This window comes from Myotis daubentonii, chromosome 2 (genome assembly GCF_963259705.1).
Source record: "Myotis daubentonii chromosome 2, mMyoDau2.1, whole genome shotgun sequence".
Lineage (NCBI taxonomy): Eukaryota > Metazoa > Chordata > Mammalia > Chiroptera > Vespertilionidae > Myotis > Myotis daubentonii.
In genome coordinates this window covers 209,015,385-209,036,467 of record NC_081841.1, presented here as the reverse complement: position 1 = coordinate 209,036,467, position 21,083 = coordinate 209,015,385, and the positions used below count along the sequence as shown (strand labels likewise).

At 40.1% G+C, this 21,083-nt stretch overlaps 1 long non-coding RNA gene across 1 annotated transcript in view; it reads left to right on the top strand.

Annotated features, from left to right (window-relative positions):
- Nucleotides 1–21,083, top strand: part of LOC132226465 (uncharacterized) — a 149,524-nt gene that overhangs the window by 104,800 nt on the left and 23,641 nt on the right. The window contains exon 2 of the long non-coding RNA XR_009451061.1: nucleotides 7,753–7,810. This is a non-coding gene — a long non-coding RNA (uncharacterized LOC132226465). The remainder of the gene's footprint in view (nucleotides 1–7,752; nucleotides 7,811–21,083) is intronic.

The following is a 21,083-nucleotide window of genomic DNA, read 5'->3' as shown; positions in this document are numbered from 1 at the left end:
CCAGAGGTGTCAGGCTTGGACAGGGGACCCCCAACTCCTCCCATCACTGGCTCTGGCCCCCGCCCAGGCCTGAGGCCTCTGGCCCAGGAATCATGCCTGGGCAGGGGACCCCCATCTCCCTCTGATCACTTGCTCCACCCCCCGCCCAAGCCTGACGCCTCTGACCCAGGCTTCAGGCCTGGGCAAGGGGACCATCATATCCCCCCAATCCCTGGCTCAGCCCCCTTCCCAGGCCTGATGCCTCGGCCAGAGGAGTTGACCCTCATCACCCTCCAATCACCAATCACCGGATCGGCCCCTTGACCAGGCCAGAGGCCTCCGGCAGAGGTGTCAGGCCTGGGCAGGGGACCCACAGCTCCCCACGGTTGCAGGCTCCGCCCCTGCCCAGGCCTAACGCCTCTGGCTGAGGCATCCGGCCCGGGCAGCGGGGACCCGCAGCTGCAGCGGCCCCGTGATCGTGGGCTCCGCTTTAGGCCCAGGCAAGGGACCCCTAGCTCCTGGGACTGCCAGCTTCGAACGTGTCCAGCTCCCATCTCTGGCTCCACCCCTACTTCCTGCTATCACTGGCAAGGGTGGCAAAGGCGCCTGATTCTCCGATCATGGCTGGGGGGCAGGGCAAAGGCGGCCCCAGGGCCGCCTTTGCCCTGTCCCCCAGCTCTTAGCTCCCCCCTGGGTTTCCGATCACTGTCAGTGTCAGGGGGCTTCTTCCTGCTTTACCTTTCGCCTCCCTGCATTGTGCCTACATATGCAAATTAACCGCCATTCTTGTTGGCAGTTAACTGCCAATCTTAGTTGGCAGTTAACTGCCAATCTTAGTTGGCAGTTAACTGCCAATCATAGTTGGCAGTTAATTTGCATATAGCCCTGATTAGCCAATGAAAAGGGTATCGTCGTACGCCAATTACCATTTTTCTCTTTCATTAGTGTAGATATGTCCCACATCACACTCACAAAAGCCCAATCTTACAGGAAAAAAGTGTGGAGGAAGTTATGTAACTCCCTCAGGATATTTCCAACAAAAGGTGTCGCAAGTACAAGAACAATGTGAGCAGATATCCACGGACCTTAGAAGTGTCAGATAGAAGGCAGGATTAAGCCAGGACATTTGAATTTGATTGATTGTCCATGAGTGGTCATTTGCTTCCTTCCACCTCATTTCCAAGGTATTTCCATATATCAAACTAGAGGCCCGATGCACAAAATTTGTGCAAGGGGCTCAGCCCTCACAGCCCCGGCTGTCTTGGCCATTGCAATCCCAGCTGCCTCAGCCTGTGCATTTCCAGCTTTGTCTAGAATAGCCGTGGGCAAACTACGGCCCACGGGCCGGATCCGGCCTGTTTGAAATGAATAAAACTGAAAAAAAAAAGACCGTTCCCTTTTATGTAATGATGTTTACTTTGAATTTATATTAGTTCACACAAACACTCCATCCATGCTTTTGTTCCGGCCCTCCGGTCCAGTTTAAGAACCCATTGTGGCCCTCGAGTCAAAAAGTTTGCCCACCCCTGGGCTAGAAGGCTGTCTGGATGGCCGTTCTCCTGTTCGGCCTAATTAGCACGTTAGCTCTTTATTATATAGGATTGTAGCCTCGTACCAGCTACATGTAAAGCCTATTTCTTTGCTTACACCAATTTCTAGTTTCTTATTCCTTATTCTATAACTTATTTTTCTAGTTAGTAATAGATAAACAATCTTTTCTTCCCATTTGCTCTGTTTCTGGGTGAGTGATTTCACTCCTGAACTGTAACTACAATGGTTTTTAGGAAAGTATTCCTTGAACTGACTGCAAGTATTTTATTTTCATTTGTTTTGCTAATAATCACAACAATGTTAGATATAAACATAATTTCTTTTGAAAAAAGCAACAAGATTGTTTTAACATTCGTGGCATAAAATAAGAGTCATGCTTATTCTTGGGATTTTAAGATTTAGTTTTAAGTTTGACATGCTGAAGAAACTTACAGATTGCTAGATTTCCTAAGGTAGACCAGAATAGCAGCCTTCTTTGCAAGTTCTCTCATTTAAGATCCTGAGATGCCTTTTGTTAGAGCATGGTTCTCCGCAAGGCCATGGGGGGCCCAGGCGGCCATGAGCAGGGGCCTCACCAGCAAGATGACATGTTAGAATTAGTTGGGGAGTTTTTGCTAGAGTTCATGTGGCTTCCCACCTCTCAGAATTCTGGTTCATCTACATAAATCCTGAAAGATCCCCCAGGAAGTTTCATATGTCAGCCCTCACCCCCATCCCCAGACTCGGACACACTCTACTAGATCATTCTGCTCATCCCTGGAGGGGCTTCAGGAAGCCGTGGGCGGGGCGGGGAGGGAACCAGCCTTCACTGAGCACGTGGGATGGAAGTGCCAGTTGCTGTCCTGTGGCCACTTCTCGTCCAATGGGGCTCAGGAGGGTCTGCAGCGGGAATCAGACCGAATGCGGTGTTTCTAACACACCAATGATAAGCTGTCCCCGCGGAGACTGGAGGAGGGCATGAGCAGTCCCCAAATGGTCTCGTTGTGCAATGTGCTAATGGCATTGAGCGCTGTGAATAGGGCGCATGCGCTGGCTGGCAGACCTGGGGGGATGCTTTGCTGAGAAATAACACTTCACAGCGGACGTGATCCCTCAGCTGCTTACAAACTGAAATGTGTTATTACTCGGAAGCATTAGATGAACTGTTATGAGACTAAAAATCCGGGGAAACATTCCAACACTCCAGCAATTAGAGATACATTTGTGGAGAGTAACGTTAAAATAGTAAGTGAGAGGGTGGCAAAGTTGTGTTATTCTTTAAGGTTTAAATTTTTATATATATCAGATTCTCCAAGTAAAAATTGTGGCCTATATATCTTTATATCTATTAAGTAAGATTAATATATTCTAGGTTTTGATGATGAAAAACAAGAGGAATTGTAAATTACTTGAATATATTTTTACAGATCAGAAATTGCATGCTGTCAGCACACCTCCATGCGTGGCTCACAGACACAGGATGTTTGCCTAGTATTTTGCTCTTTAAAATATGAATGTTTTTCTGAAGTTCCATCCATAAATATTTTTATTTGTATCACTAAAGATAAGGGCACTTTTCTAATATAACCACATTAACCTTATATTTTTAAAATATATTTTTATTTAAAAATATTTTACTTTTAAAATATATTTTATTGATTTCAGAGAGGAAGGGAGAAGGAGAGAGAGAAACATCAGTGATGAGAGAGAATCATTAATCAGCTGCCTCCTGTACCCCTCCTACTAGGGATTGAGCCTGCAACCTGGGCATGTGCCCTGACTGAGAATTGAACCATTGTACTGTGATCTCCTTGTTCATAGGTTAAAGCTCAAACCATGAGCCACACTGGCCAGATAACCTTATCATATTTGTTGTTGTTGTTGTTGTTGTTAAAAATGGGCATGTATTCTTAAAGATTATGTTTGACATAAATCAAATAATAATTAATATTTATTTATTTGTTTTCCCTCTTTATTGATTAGGATATTACAAATGTGTCCTTATCCCCCCAATGTCCTCTCATCCCCCCAATCCTGCCCTCACCCTCACACCCTGTTGTCCACATCCATCGCTTATGCTTATATGCATGCATACAAGTCCTTTGGTTGATCTCTCCCCCTCACCTTATCATATTTTTAAAAATCAACAATATTTCCTTGATATCAAGTATCCAAAGAGTAGCTAAAAAATAAGTTATAATAAAAAAAAAATCAGGATCTGTGTAGGTTCACACCTTGTAATTGGTTAATGTATCTTTTAAATGGTTTAGTCTATAAATTCCCCCTCCACCTCTTTTGTTCCCTTGCAATTATTTGTGTGAAGAAACTGTGTTGTTGGTCCTATAGTTCCCTACAGGCTGGACTGTGCTGATTGCATCCCTGTGGTGTAGTTTAACAAGTTCCTATGTTCTCTGTTTCCTTGTAAATTGGGAGTTGGAGCTGGAAGTTACATTGTGTTCACATTCAATGTATGTATTTTTTTTTTTTAATCTACAGCACTGCTTCACAGGCAGTGATATATTCTTCCATCACCTCTCTCTTTGTGGTGTTAACAGTCACTGATGGACAGTGCCTACACATAGGGCAACATTTTAAAAAATAAAAGTATCACAGAAATATCTGGATGTATAACCTTCTTGGAAAAAAATCTATTAAAAATTAGCAGGAGCTAAATAGCAGCTACCCACTTTTGATGGGGTATGTGTTCTTTGATCCAACCATCCCCACAAATTCATGCCCCAGGGGTCTATATCAGCCCACTCTTTCATTTATGTCGCCTCCAAATTTCTCTAGAAACTTAAGTTTGCACATCTCATGTGGAACTTTCCATTTTAATGCAAACAAAATAGAAACTTGAAGCTTTTTTTTTTTTTAAAGTAAATCCAATAAACAAAGAACAATTAGAGTAGAACAAGAAAGAAATGAGATATTTGTATGGAAGAATGGAAATAACTTTTGATGGTAGAAAATAAAAAGGAATACACATGAATAACTAGTAAACCAAACATACCCTGCAAAAAGGATTTATAGCTTGGACATATATAAAAACCCAAGGAATGACAACTCAAGGAGAATTTAGCCATCTCTAAAATATTTCCCTAGCAAGTACTGAAATAGTTTATGTCCGATCTAAAATCATGATAGGTTTAATTTACTCTAGTGAGGTAGTATGGAGGTATCATTTTCCAAATACAGTTTTACCTGCCAAGGTTTAAATTATTTTAGTCTAACTAAATTACTTCTCCATCTGTTTTACCTTCATCCTTTAATTATGAATCCCATATAGTAAGATGTCTATGGGTTTTAACAGTAAGCTTTCTGTTTTAAATACAGAGATGTTTTTAAACCATAAACAATGTCCCAGAAAAGAAAGTAAAATCAACAAATGTTAAAGTATATCTAGTTAAAAAAGCTCATAGTCATAAAAAGAAAAGAAAGAAAAATATTCTGCAGCTTGATAAACCTCAATGGCAAAATAGTGAAATCATTCTGAAGGGGTAAAATTTGCTCCAAGACAATCTTCTTTAACATCGTCTTTGTTTTAGTTCTCCAACTCTGCTCTGCATAATGGGAATCGTTCTTCTAGACTCACAGATGTTAAAATAGTATTTCTTCTCTAGTGGGAAACTTGATATTTACGCTATCAGCATTTTAAGGACAGAAGAGAATTAAAATAAGTGTTATTAACAATAACATTCTGTGCAATATTCTAGGAACAGAAAGCTCATTAAGAACATTCTCAACCATTCCTCCCATCACCCCTGGGGAGGTTTCTGGAGGAATTATTTGAACTGCAAAATACTTGCAGGAGCTCTGTGTTCTTTTGTCAGTAAGAGCCACTGAATGAAACATACTCAGCAAAAGAAGAAAGAGGGGAAGATCTTAGTTATACAGTTTGTATTAAAACATTGCAGCCAGCCCCATCAGGCATAGATTGATTCATCAAACAAGCAATTATAAGCAATTATTGGTATTAGAATGTACAGTGGTTCCCCTCTTTTCCACAGGGGATATGTTCCAAGGGGACCCCCAGTAGGTGCCTGGAACTGTGGGTAGTACTGAACCCTATATATACTCTTTTTCTTACACATACAAACTTATGATAAAGTTTAATTTATAAATTCGGCAGAGTAAGAGAGTAATACTGATAACATAATAAAGTGGAATAAACATAACAGTGCACTGCAATAAAAATTTTGGGAATGTGGTTCTTTCTCTCTTAAAGTATTTTATTGTGCTGTACTCACCTTTAGCTTAAAGGAAGCAATTTACATATTCTCTTTGGCATGTCCAAATTGCCGGGATTACTAGTGATTATTAAGTAAAATACGGGTGACTTAAACATAAGCACTGGCACACTGCAGTGGTCAATCTGGTAAGGACAATGGCTCCTAGGGATCTAACAGGCAGGGAGAGCCTACTGTGTAGAGACACGACAAAGGGATGAGTCACGTCCACGGTGTGACCACATGAGATTTCGTCATTCTACTCAGAATGGGGTGCAGATTGAACTTACAATTTGTTTGTTTCTGGAATTTTCCATCGAATACTTTCAGACTGAAGCTGACCACAGGAAACTGAAACCACAGAAAGTGAAACTGTGGATAACAGGGGAGTCCTGTAGGTAAAGAAACTAGGACACCTGTTCTTGAAGAGCAAACGGTCTGTTGAGAGTGACGGACACAAATGTTATAATATAATGTGATAAATGCTAATAAAACATGGATAAATTGTTGCTAGAATGAGTTGTTTTGCCTGAGAATCAGGCAATATTCACAAAAGAAGTAAAGTTGAACTGGGACTTAAAGAATGGCTGACATGGAGCATGCTAGGCAGAGAAGAGCAGAAAGAGTAGAGTGAGTCCAAAGGTGAAAAGAAATGAACATACATGTTGTGTCATATATCACATTGTTTAAAATACAACATTTTTAAATATGAAATCAGATTAGTGGTTGCTGGCACTAATTATATGGCTCAATAATGTCAGAGCTGGCATCTCTGAAATTCGGTTGCTTCCTCATGCTTGTCATTTCAAAGTCACAAGATGGCTGCTGTAGCTGAAAAAGTCACATGCACATCCAAGGTGAGAAGAAATGTGGGATTTTGGGTAGCAATGTCTGTCGTCTTTTGTCATGGAAGTAAAACCTTTTGCAGAAATGACCAGTAGAGTTTCACTTACATCTGTTTAGCAAGAATTGTGTTAATGGCCAACCCTTGTAGCAATGAAGTCTGGGAACGGAGATACTTAGGTGGCCTTTTGGCTTTACTATTCTCTCACCAAGAGAATGCAAAGTGGATCCTAGGTAGGCACACAGCACGGGGTCTACCATATATTCCAGAGATGGGGAGAAAATAATTACAGTCTAAGTCTACAGCCAGTGGAAAGCTCTTTCAAGAGTGAGGGAGAAAGAGGCAAAGGTGATCTCTCCTATTGGGATTTAGGATAGTGGTTACATGGAGGAAAGAGGGAGGTAGTAATGTTGGAAAGGAACACAAGACTTCTTAAGGGCAATAAAGTGCAACTAGTATCATTAAATAAAACAACTGGGAAACATGTGAGTAAAACCTCAGTAAGCTAATAGTAATACTGAACAAAACAGTTGGGAAACGTGAGTGAACCTTGACTGTGTACAATGATAATGACCATCACCAATTTGGTAAGATTAGAAATAAAGATAAGCTAAAGCTGTAGACAATAATAACATGTATGGTTTATCCTATATAATTAAACCCTAATATGCAAATTGAGTGAACGGTGGAATGACTGGTGGAATGACCAGTCGCTATGATGTGCACTGACCACCAGGGGGCAGATGCTTAACGCAGGAGCTGCCCCCTGGTGGTCAGTGTGCTCCCACAGGGGGAGCGCCACTCATCCAGAAGCCAGTCTCATGGCTGGCGAGTGCAGTGGCTGTGATGGGAGACTCTTTCACCTCCGCTGCAGGTGAGTGGTAAGGAGCGAGGGGTCCCAGACAGTGAGAGCCCCGGACTGCGGAAGGATGCAAGCCGTGCTGAGAGACCCCCGCCCTCCCCCCCAGTGCACAAATTTCATGCACCGGCGGCTTCTAGTTACTGTATAATAAAACTAAAATATTCTAAAGTTTTTATATTCTTCGGGTAGAAGAGAACTATACTGATAAATATTTTGTTGGCAAAATCTACATATAAAATTTTAAGTTTGGCAGTCAAACAAGAACTGTCCTACTCTCCTTTTCATCTTCCCTTCTCTTGCTTTGACACTAGGTGGGTTAGAAACTTGTCAAGAAGAGGCAGGGAGGGACACAAGGCTCCTGAAGAGAAAGTAAGTACCAGACTCCTCCAGCAGAGGGCAGCCCATCTCAGAGGTGAGGGGGAGGAGCCTTCTCCTTAAAGGTTGACTAATAAGGAAACTAGCATGTTGGATTGGACATTCTAATTTCTAAATCAAGATTATGTTTTATGTGGTTCTCTTACTCTGGGTGGACTAGAAATACTTGAGGAATTTGGTAAAAGTACACATGCCAAGATTTTCTTATTTTTTGAAAAATGTGTTTCCTTTTAGCATAAAGTTATTATAAGACATTATGTTCCCTACGAATTATCAGATAAGCCATGCATTGCCTGTATTTTTATCTAGGGGCAGGAGTGAACTTTCCTCATTAAATCACATTTCAACGAGTAGTAGGAAACAAATAGAAGTTGCTTTCTGATAACAACTTATGAGTCCTGCTTATCCAATGACACATTACAGTCACACATTTAAACGCTACGGGCAAGCACTAGAAAAAATAAAATAGAGGTAGAGTATATAACTTTTAAGTCAATAGAAGAGAAAAATTGAAACAATTAAAATTAATCATTTTGAAAAATGAGGGAAATCTGCACAGCACACTGTTGGGTCAGGAATATGCCAAGTAAATAACAAAACACCTTAAAGGAAAGTAGATGGTTTTATTAAGGCAAGTAATTTTAGCAGCTCTATTTATCCACCCAAAAATGTCAGTGACTTAGCAAATAAATTCTCAGTCATGTAAAAGCCCAAACTAGATATTTCTGGTCAGGCAGCTTTTTTCTAAACAATGTCTCAGAGATCCAGGTTTCCTCTACCTTTTGCTTGCAATCCGTCATCCAAGGTCAGAAGTTCAGGTAGGGAATATTTTCATGATCTATGACTGCATAACAAGTGACCCCTGGATTTGGAAGCTTAAAGCAGCAACATTGACCACCTCAGAGTATCTGTAGGTCAGGAATCCACTGCTCAGCGGGCCCTCCAGCTCAGGGCCTCTCAGGAGGCCGAGTCAAGGTTTCTCCCAGGCTTGCTTTTGTCTCGAAGCTCAATTGAGACAGGACCCGCTTCAAGCTCATCATGTAGTGTTGACAGGACACGATCCCCTGCAGGTTCTCAGACGATGGGACCTAGATTTTTGTTGAGTGTTAACTAGCGGTCACTTTCAGTTTCTCGTGATGTGGGCCTCTCTATAGACCAGTTCACAAACACAACAGCTTTATTATATCAGTCAGTAAGCATCCTACTTCTTGCGCTGGAGGGGCAGACCATCACTGCCTCCCCAGGCCGCTCACTGTGTGAACATCTTTCCAACGATACTAAAGAACAAAGGCAGCCAGATGAACAGAAATGTGAGAGACCTACAGCGGTTCTCAACCTGTGGGTCCCGACCATCGGAAAACACATATAGCATATCAGATATTCACATTACGATCCATAACAGTAGCAACATTACAGTTATGAAGTAGCAACGAAAATAATATTATGGTTGGGAGTCACCACAACATGAGGAACTGTATTAAAGGGTCGTGGCAGTAGGAAGGTAAGGCTTAGAAAAATATCTTCTTCCAAGTTCATAATTTCAAACACATTCAATTACTCTGACTAGTTTATTATTTATTATCTTTAAAATATATTTTTATTGATTTCAGAGAGAAAGGGAGAGGGAGAGATGGAAACATCAATGTTGAGGGATAATCATTGATTGGCTGTCTCCTGCACACCTCCGACTGGGGATTGAGCCCGCAACCCGGGCATATGCCCTTGACTGGAATCAAAGCTGGGACCCTTTAATCCGCAGGCCAATGCTCCATCTAAGGGCAACTGCAACTCTGACTAGTTTAATAGAGTTACTTAAAAAGTATAAATATGCCGCAGAATTATTACAAAAGCTGAAGGAAAAGACTGTACACTGAGATTCCAACAGCGATTTCCCACAGAACTGGACCACTGAGATAGATGCTACCTCTTCCACTGGTCAGAAAGCTCTGTCCCAGGTGCTAGGTCCAGCGCAACGCCACTGCCCAATACCAGGATGCAGCCAAAGCAGGCGGTGGTCGGCCACTGCATCAAGTTGCCACGACTACTGGCTCCAGCATCATTTCTCTCTCGCTTAATTGATGCCTCACATCTCTTCTCCTACTCCACGTAACTTAGTTCATGAAATTGACAGGGGTTACGTTACTTCCAGGACCTTAGCAATGAGGGGATCCTGAAACTATAAGAAAGCATGTCAGAAGGCACTGGAAATGAGTGTTGGGAGAGACAGTCTTCATACCTTCCATACTTCCTACCCACTCAGTTGCCTCTTTTGAAGATTTTGGTCAGGTGCTTTCTACTCTTTTATTTTTTTTCCTTAATAAAACTCTCCCTCACTTACATGGGTCTCCTTTCTTAAGAAAGGAGTCATGTCAATGAGGAAATCAGCAAGCTGCTTGGCACCAGGCAAGCTATTTACAAGAGTTGCCTGGGATCCCCAGGGGCCCTGCTCCTGGGAGCATGGATTCTATGGCATGTCAGTCCGCTCTGCTGGGGGCAAGGGTGCCGACGGAGGGAGCTCCCATTCTTGCAGGAAATCAAGTGGCTTGCATTTAGCTCTTGGAAAAAGGACAGGCCAGGCCCTCGCCAGCTTGTTGTCCAGGTAACATTGTATGAACTCCCACAGTCCCTGTCAGATAACTCTGCTTATGTGCCACACTCTCCTTGCTCTCCCTCTACCACAGGGCCAGAGTAGCAAAGTCCAAATTCAGATAGTCCCTTTGTGATCATCTAAAGCAGCGGTTCTCAACCTGGGGGTTGCAATCCCTTTAGGAGTCGAACGACCCTTTCACAGGGGTCGCCTAAGACCATCCTACATATCAGATATTTACATTATGATTCATAACAGTAGCAACATTGCAGTTATGAAGTAGCGACAAAAATAATTTTATGGTTGGGTCACAACATGAAGAACTGTATTTAAAGGGCCAGAAGGTTGAGAACCACTGATCTAAAGAGCTCCAACTTGACCTAAGACCTAGTGAGAGACATCGAAAGTGTTTGTTGTTATTTTATTTTTTTTATCTTTAGTGTTGAAAGTATTACATATGTCCCCTTTTTCACCCCCATTAACTCCTTCTAGTCCGACCCTGTCCCCTGCCCGCCCCAGGCCTTCACCAGCCTATTGCCTGTGTCCATGGGTGATGCATATATGCGTATAAGTTCTTTAGTTTATCTCTTCCCACCCACCTACCCTCCCCTGCCTTCCCTTGGAGACTCCACAGTCTGTTCCATGCTTCTGTCTCCGGATCTATTTTGTTCATTAGATTCCACATATGAGTGAGATCATGTGATACTTGTCTTTCTCCAACTGGCTTATTGTGCTTAGCGTAAGACTCTCTAGGTCCCTCCATGCTATCTCAAAGAGTAAGAGATCATTCTTTTTTTGAGAGAGAGAAAGAGGACACAAAAATAGCATTGTGATAGCTTTTTAAGCAAATCGTCATTTATGCCCTGAGTGAACATTTAGTCAGCCCCATGCCCACAGAGAGACATTTGTCTTTAAGGCTGTGCCTTTCCACACCGCAGTGATAAAACGGCATGAAGATGGCCCCCAGCTTCCAGCAGGCAAATTAGAATCACCAGAGAGGCTTTTTCAAACCCTAAAGGCTTCCCCTCTCTTTTCTGACCCCCAGTAGAAAGGGCTCAGCTGTGGGTTCAAAACCCCTGCAGTAATGAACAGCTTTTATTGCTGGGACTCCACAGCGAGCCTCCTCCCCAGAGATGGGGCAGAGCCTCACTTCCAGGAGACTGTTCCTGGATGTGAATGAAGCCGGAATTATCCCTTTTAACAGCACAGGAAGGAGCAAATACTCAAAGTTTATATTTTGGCATAGCCGAGAGGGATAAGATAAAACCAAAAGCTTTATTCTATTATTTTTCCACATAAATGGAATTTTATTCCATGTTTACCTCTTTCCTATAGCCTTGGGTACGGAGGAGGAATTAAACTTTCCATCTATCTGACTTCACACAAACAAACAGGTTTCTAATGGGTGGGTTGGGAGAAGCCAATCTAATCCTGAAGCGCAAATAGCATTAGGACAGCATGGGGAACTCTGGCTTTTCCTCCGGGCTCAAACGTACTGAATCAAAACAACAGGCTCTCCTCCAATCATCCCAAAATCTTATTTAATCCTGTAAGATAAGATTCTCCTATGCTCCGTTTTACAAAGTCATATTACTATTTACCCTCAAAATCCAAAGGAAAAGCGTCTGCACTAAATGGCGGCTTGTTAGTCTGTACAGCTCGATCATTTGTCCTCTGTGAAGCATTCAAAGTTTTACAGATTTCAGAAAAGCCAGAAATACCATCTGGAAGTGGAGGAAGTACCTTGAGAAAGCACTCACTCCTCTGGCCACGAGGGTGTCATTGAGGAAACGAGTGTTCCCTCGAAGTAAACAGCACCGCAGGGGCCAAACGGGAATAGAATATTTCCCCAACTTACGAGACTAAGTCCCTCATAGTGATTTATGCAGAACGTTGCTCATTTGCATTTTAAAATATTCCATTAGGCAATACGTGCTTACTGGATGTTTTTTATTTATTTAATTTAAATGAAAGGTTAAGTTTTTAGTGTCTAGTCCAAACTTATTGAAACTGGATGTAGAAAAACATTAATTCCTCTAGGCATTAATATATGTTATTTAAAAAAATGGAAAGACCTTTGTTGGTCAAAGGCATTTGGTAAACACAATGCTGCGACCAGTTAAGCGGGTCTTTTTTTTTTAAAAATGACTAAGTTTGTGTTGTTTAATAGAGTGCATTGAATTGTGCTCTTCCAGAAATGAAATGTGTTCTGTACGTTTCTCAAACATAAATGGCCACGTTGTTTTTATTTTATTTTTAAAAATACACATTAACATCTTGCAGAGTATCAGGTCCAGGAAACAGCTAACCTTGTCTATTGCACAATGTTGGTCTTTTCAAATCACTTTCCGTGCACAAAGCACAGCCCAGAGCCCGGCAGCAGCCTCAGAGCACAGGGTGCTCATGCTTCCATCCCATTCACACCTGGAGAAACCAGCCTCAGGAGCTTAACATCTGACAAAATCTACACAAGCAAGTACGGCCAATAGAATGCAGCCTCCTGACTCCTAGTGCTCTTAACATGGTCACATGTCTTCAACGCGTGCCTTACGTAATTTTCATTGTTACTTTGTAATTCTGTAAGATAGCGTATTAGAAAGCTCCTTTGTCTGTCTTAAGATTCTATTTTAATTTCTCTTTAATAAATTTTAATATGTCCAAAATCATGTGTTTTAAGATTAAAAGACTAAAAGCTGTAAGACTAAAAGGTTTGAATGTGTTGGAACTTCTTAACACAGAAATTAAAATAGAATCCCAAGATATACAAATGAACTTTTTAAATATTTTGTGGTACATAATTATAAAATAATAAAATTATATAAGGCAAGTGTTTAAACCATGCATAGAGAGAAATTGAGAAATACACGTGTATCTGAGGGGAATGTAAGTAATTAAACTAGAAAGAATACAAATTAAAAGTGCACTTGTGAAAAGTAGAAAAATAATTTATCTTTTATCAGCAAATGTCCATTAAGTGATAATCATTTACTGAATAAAAGACTATGTAATGCTTTCATTCCCCACTACACTGTGTTGAAGGGTTATAAAGACAGACTGGTCCTGGACTCTCCTGGCTTCTTGAAACTTTTGGGTTTATAGAAAAGATGATCTGTGTATGTAAATGATAAAAAACATGAAAAACTAAGGTGTTACAATGAACCATAAGTGGAAAAAGTGTGCTCTGTGGTTCTGGAAATGGTGGCACCACAGTTCAGTCATAGGAATAGATGGAAAGTTGAATTTAGGCAAGCCATCACCATTGGCCAGACTTCGGAAATGAAGAAAAATAGACTGTGGCTTGATTTTCAAGTTGCTTTTTTACTATTTGGAAGAAGACATCTAAATCCTGGGAAGTGAAGATACCTACAGAGGTTGCTTAAAAATCTCTGAATGAAAGTGGCCCGTATGATGCATTTATAGTTGAAGGAAATATAAGGTTACTTCCCGGTGGAGGGGACAGAGGAAGCCTTACAGGTCAATGGAGTAATATTTGAACTGAGCTTCAAGGCACTCCCTGTGTTGTGGTAACTGAAGAGCAGATAGGAAGTCATTACAGATTGGTGGGGCAGCGTTTGTTCGTCTATTAAATTTTTTGAGCACCTACTGTTTCCCTCATCTGTTTAGCCATTAAAATACTGAACTGTATAAGACTCAGTCTCTGACTTCAAAGAATTTGTAGATCAGAAGAGACAGCACCACAAATAGAGATTGAGAAATGTATTTAAGGGCATGTAAATAATTACACTGGAAAGAATTCAAATAAGAGTACAGCTATAAAAGGCTGAAATAGTAAGCTGTGCCAGACTTCATGTCATGCTAGAAAGTTTAGAATATAGGCTCTGAAAAGCCACTAAACATTTCTGAGTAGAAAATACTGGTAAACCTAGCAGAAAGCTCCCTTTTCCTCCATTAATGTACTGCATTCGATATATATAGCTCAAGCAGTTATTCTGTCCTAAACACTTTAGAGATAAGTAAAACATATTCTCCATTATCAGCGTTTATCCTTCAGTGGGGAATTCACTACACTGAAAAATATCCAGTAAGTTGTAAGTCCCGGCCGAGTGGGTCAGTTGATTGGAGAGTCCTCTCAATAAGCCAGGGCTCCCGGTTCTATCCCCCTTCAGGGCACATAAAAGAGTCAACCAGTGAATACATAAATAAGTGGAACAAAAAATCTCTCTCTCTCTCCTCTCTCTACCCCTTCTTCTCCCTCTCTAAAATCAATAAATTAAAAAAATTAAATGCCCTAGCTTTAAGAAAACAAAGGTGTAAGGGATTGATTATAGGTGAGATTATTTATGAGATCAGGAAAGATTATATGGGGGAAATGGGGTGTGAGAAGATCACCAGGTTTCAAGTCTGAAATGGGTGGAGTAAAGAAAGTAGAGCAGCAGGATTTGTTACTGAAGTAAGGGCATGAAGGAAAGCCCAGAGTAAGTTCATGGGGGGACTATGAAGGGAACCGGGGTCATTGTGAAGGACTTCGAATTTCAGAGGAACTTTGTGTTTCCTTGTGGCACAATGAGGAGCAACCCCAGACACTGAAGTTTTGTGACTGGAAAGAGATATTGTGTGTTCGAGAAGATTCATAACTTCCTAAAGGTGTTGCTGTGAGCGAAAAATGACTTGAAACATATAAAAAGCTTAGAACACTGCTTGGCGTGTCAGATGTGCTACAGAGTATTTATTTATTTTTGAAAATATATTTCCAAGTTTGTTTTTTGTTATTTTCTTCTCCAAACTTTAATTTTATTTATATGTAGGAACATTGCATTTGTTTATGGGAATATTATATCTGTCTCTATACAAACTTTGCATGTAAACCTTTAAGTGTGACAGAGAACTGGGTTTATTTTTTTCCATATGGAATCAGAATTATGTCAGTATCATCATTACAGAGCCTGTTTGATTCTCTCTGAATCAATGCAATGCTATTTTCATAAGTTACGTTCACATATGGGAGATAGGTTGAATTGTCTATTCTAGTCTGTTGTTCTAGTGTCTGTTCCTAGGTTAATAATATATCGATTTCCCTAAAGCAGATTCATAGTTCTTTCAAATATCAAGTAATGAAAGTCCTTTTTTACTGCTGTTTCTTTACATAATTCTCTTCACTATGGTTGAGCATTTATCCTTTTGTATAAAATTTAAAATAGTTTTGTCCAGTTCTTAGAATCATTTTGGAGAAATTCTAATTGAATTTGCATTAAGCTCATAGTTTAATTTTGGGAGAAATAGCATACTATAAGGTAAATCTTATGCTCTGAAAACATATGTATCTTTCTAGTTCTTTCAGAATTTGTGTTTCCTTCAATATTTTATATACATACACATATATATACACATACACATACATACATATACATGTACATGTACATATACATTCATTTATCATTCCTAGCTTATCTATTTTTGGTCACGATACAGTTTTGTTTTGTTTTCTTAGTCAGGGGGAGGTGCAGCCCAAAATAAAAAAAAAACCAGACTGTAGTGCCCCTGGTCTCAGCCGCTGAGCGGGGCTTAAGATAACTTGAGGAAGGAATTATAAAGTGCAAGGTCCCCTGAGTCACCTGACTCTAGGGCCCCATTTGCCAGTCTCTAATAACAGTGCTCTCCTCAGTTAGGTATTGATGTTTAAAACCGCACCCAAACTTAGAAACTGAAAACAATAACCATGTGTTTTCTTTATGATTCTGTGAGTTGGCTGAGTGAGCTCAGTTGACTGGTCTTTCTGTTCGGTTCAGCTGGGCTCACAAACGTGTGACTCTAATCTCCTAGGCCCCTCTGCTTCTGGGATGTGCCGGGTGTAGAAACTGCGGAAGGTTGGCCGGCCAGGGGAGGTTGGCTGTGGGAGCACACTGACCACCAGAACGCAGCTCCTGTGTTGAGTGTCTGCCCACTGGTGATTAGTGTGTGTCATAGTGACTGGTTGTTCCAGTTGTTCCAATTGCTTAGGCTTTTATATAATTAGATTATGTACATATATTTAATATAAGATGTCTTTAGATACCTGGACAGCTATATGATGACTAACTTTGGTCCATTTTTCTCTCAGTATTCAAGTTAGAATTCTTAGTCAAACAAACATGGTTCTAGACCTGAGGTGGGCCACCTTTTTTTTTAAGGGCTATCTAGCAAATATTTTAGGCTTGGCAGCCATGCTGTCTCTATCACAGCTACTCAGTTATGTTGTACCATGAAAGCAGCCAGAAAGAATCCTATACAATAAAAGGCGAATATGCAAATAGACCAAACGGCAGAACAACTGAACAACCAGTCACTATGACGTGTGCTGACCACCAGGGGGCGTGCACGGAACATGGCAGGCATAAGCAGCAGGCGGCAGAGCTCGGAACATGGTGGGTGTCAGCTGTGGTGGGATGGTGGAGCAGGTGAGGAGGGGCACCAGACCAAGGTGCGGCGCAGGTCACTGTCATCAGGGTGAGCCTGTGGTAGTTACTGGAAATTCTTTGCTCCCGCACACCATGGTCCTGCCCAGCTCTCGGTCCTGCCCAGCTCTCGCACCTGCTGCTGGCACCAGCCCTGCTCACACCTGTTGCTGGCGTCTGGCACCGGCCTTGATCGCTGCTCAGTGCCAGCAGCGGGTGCGAGCAGGGCCAGCTCCATCAGCCTGTGGAAGCAGTGGGAGCGGGGCTGCCAGCAGATGGGACCAGGGGCTATGGCAGGAGGGGCCAGGTGGGGGCGCAGTAGATGGGCCGAGACCTGCCCCTGTGCCGACAGCAGCCTCACGGCCGGCCCACAGTTCCTTTCAAGGTGCACAAATTCATGCACTGGGCCCCTAACATGTAAATAAGTGAGTATAGTATAATCAAAGAAAAAAATCCACTTCATTTATGGAATGAAATTTGAACACATAAATTTGAATTTCATCTGTCGAAACATTACTTTTTGGATTTTGTTCAATCATTTAAAAATGTAAAAACTATTCTAAACAGGGGGTTCTTATCTTACTACGATCATATCTACCATCTAAGGCTCATTTACCTATCTTAAAGGTCATTTGTGTTAGGGTTCTTTGTCTTAGAAATTTCAAATATTTTGTCCTTTTTTATCATTTGTCTTTTAACTTTATGTTGTTCCCATGCAAAAAAAAAATTGTTTATTCAATGTGCTAAATTTATCAATTTTTCTTACTCCTCCATTTTATTTATTATTAGAAATACTCCCCCACTCTCACATTGTTAAGCAATCCACTTCTATTTTTTTCTAGAACTTGTATGATTTGGTTTTTGTCATACATGTCTTCGATTCATTGGATCATATTCTATTTACTCTGTGACGTAACCAATTTTAAGTTTTCTAAGTATTTATTGAGTTTTAAAATAAAATTTCTGAAAAACACAACTTTTCCCCAATTGCTTTGAGATGCCACCTGTATAATGAAATGATCTGTCATATGTACTTGGGTCAATTCAGAACTTCCTTTTCTGTTTCATTGGCCTGTGTATCCCCATGCCAATGCCAGATTGTTGTGCTTGTCACGGCTTTATGTGATGATTTAATATCTGGCGGGGCTGATCCCCTTTGCTCGTCTTTTTCAGGATTCCTCTGGGTATTTTTGCTTACCTATTATTTTCATGTGAACTCTAAAATTAAGTTTTCTAATTTCAGAAATAAATTATTGGTGTTTTCCTTTGGGCCATGCTGAAATGATATATTAACTAAGAAAGCCATTCTGTTAAAAACTTAGGAAATGTTTCCATTTCTTCAAGTGTACTTTTGTGCTGTATAATACTGTTTTTAAGTTTTCCTGATGTAGGCTTTTACATACTAGTATTTCTTATTAACTATATTTCTAGAATTTTAACTATTTTTCCTTATACATGGAAGTTTTGTTTTTATTACATCTTCTGTTTAGAGTTTATGTATCAAGAGACTAATGATTTTTATGCATTGATTTAAGATCCTGCTACCTTACTGAAATATTTGAATGTTTACAGTAGTTTATTCTTAATGATCCTCTTGCTATTTCTAGGTATAGCTTTATATTATTTTCAGATAGAGCTAGTTTTACTTCTTTATTTCAATTCTTATCTCCCAATTTTTTATTTGAGTACATTGTTTGATACCTCCAAATGAGTTAAATAGTGGGGTGATGATGCAGGAAATGTCTCTGGGTTTTCCCATTAAAGATGATTTTGGCTTCAGAATAATATAGATAGATAGAAGAAAGACAGATGGACTTACTGGTATAGATAGAGTCATTTACTTTAAGGTATTCTCCATTTGTGCTGTTAACTTCTCTTTTTTCATGAAGGGTGGTTGAATTATATGAAATCCCATTTTAGTATTAATGGAGAAGATCAATTCACTTATTGTTCTTAGATCCATTAATATAATGAATTCTATAATAGATTTTCTACATCTCAAACATCCTCAGATTCCTGGAATATATTCTATATATCCATGTTATATTTTTATGTGCCATTGAATTCTGTTTACTAACAATTGATTTAGGATTTTTGCATCAACATTCACAAGTGAAATGAATTTGTGTTCCTTTTATGTGCAATCTTTATCAGTTTTATGAATGAGTTTTACATAATAGAAAGGGACTAATTCTGAGAAGTGAACATAAAATATTACAAAGCATAAAGTTATTTTCCCCTTTTCTTTGATGATATGATATCCTCCTAAGCTTAACAGAAGCCTCTTTCAATGGTGACTAGCAAGGCATTATGCCAATAATAAAACCCCCTACTGTGATTGTTTGCAAACCAGAACAATCTTTCTCAAGTCCTTCCAGGTCCTAGATGGGGCACCCAGAGTTGTGTTATTAAGAGAGGTATGTCTCTCACAAAGTAACATAATAGAATGAATTTTATTATAAGGCAACAATACACCCAACATCTTGTGCTCAGTTTACAGAACCAAGGGTTTGGTGTTGGCCTTATCTTCAGATGCACTGTGATCACTGGACTTTGTCCCATTCTTGGGACATGGGAATAGGAAAGGAATATGCCTGGGTGTTCACATGACGGAGAATACAATCAATATATTGGTGCTTGAGAAATTAGAGCCTTTAGCAAATGCACTTAAAGTAGCTCCTTTTCCATAAATTATCATGTCAACTACAGTAAATTGCAACTGCTTTTCATAGATACATTATTTTACATCTAGGGATTTTTTTAGGATAATCACTGATGAAATATACAGCATGTTAAAACCTCAGTCTATTCTAGTCATGGGTGTTTTCATCTCATTTAAATAACTTTAAAATATAGGCTCCATATATTTTATAAATGGTGCTTCTTTTCCCATGCTGTGCTGTTTTCACAAGACTTCCTAGTTTGAAAGCTAAGTTTACAGTAATTGACTCATTGTATGTTGTACCACAGAGACAAAATGCAACTTTATTGCTTATACAGAGCCCTTTCTCCGCTGTGCCTGCGGTTAATGTCATAATCAGTCTGTAGGACCATTTATAATAATCACCAATATTCAGTAATTGATTTCAAATTGTTTATGTGGTAATAAAATCAATGAGGTGATTTAAAGAAGCAAAGAGTTGCTAAGATAACTGTTTCCAAAGTTAGGTGATATTAACCACAAATTGATACCTTTATTTCACCCTCTCAATATAGGCCATATGATCAGAGAAAACACAATGATTGGACAAATATAAGAACATAGATAGATATAGATAAAGATAGATTTAGGCAGATGCCTCCCGCCCTCCAGGACTGACTTGTGTTACAGTCAAAGGTATGTAGCCCTGGGTTATGAAGTGATCCTCCAAAGAACTTTCTCATGGGAGAAGTCAGAGAGCTGAGATGAAATAATATATCACAGAAGCTCAACCCAGGGAAAGAATATGGGATCAGGGCACATGCCACTGACAAAGACTATTGGTTAATGTTAATTTTTATATTGACAAAGGTGTATAAAGGGATCTGGTTAATTTAATGAGAAATAAAATCCAGTTATTTAAAAATAAGTTTTAAATAGGTTTCTGGGCAGTGTTTATTTCTAATACTAATGAACATTTTTAAACAGAGCAGTATTTGTATAAAAGCACATCAAAAATATATAGAGAAATAGTGTACCATTCTCTAAGATACAAATTTTTTTTAAAGTAATGAAAAGCATGTTTCTAATAGCTTAATAGTTTCTTGCTTTCCTTCATTCTAAGAGTACTTGACTCCATCCAAGACACCCTAAGACAACCAGAATGGACGTGCAGCCTCTATGTTTCCAGCTCTGTCACACAGAGTTTCCCCTCAAACTATCTGTCTTATTTGGCACGCTTGATCCTTCCCACATTCTTTATACTGTCTCCTCCTTTGGAATCGTAGCATCACAATACCCTGATTTTCTTCCTGCATCTCTGCTCACTTCTGTACAATCTCATTTTTCAGCTTCTCTTCTGATCGACCTTTAAGCATCAGTGTCCCCAAATGTCCCGCTCTTGGCCCTCTCCTCATTCCATTCTCTCCCCCAGTATGATCTACCCCGTCTCTCCCTGCTTATGGCTTCTGTAGCCATCACTTCTTTCTTGAATTCCAGAACATGCATTCATTTTTTATCTAGAAGTCATAAACTCTTTGATGAACCACATCTTTAATTCAACTTCTCTAAAACTTAGTTCATTATCATCTCTTGTAACCCCACACCATTTCCCCTCAATTCTCTATCACAGTCAGTTTTTCATGCTCA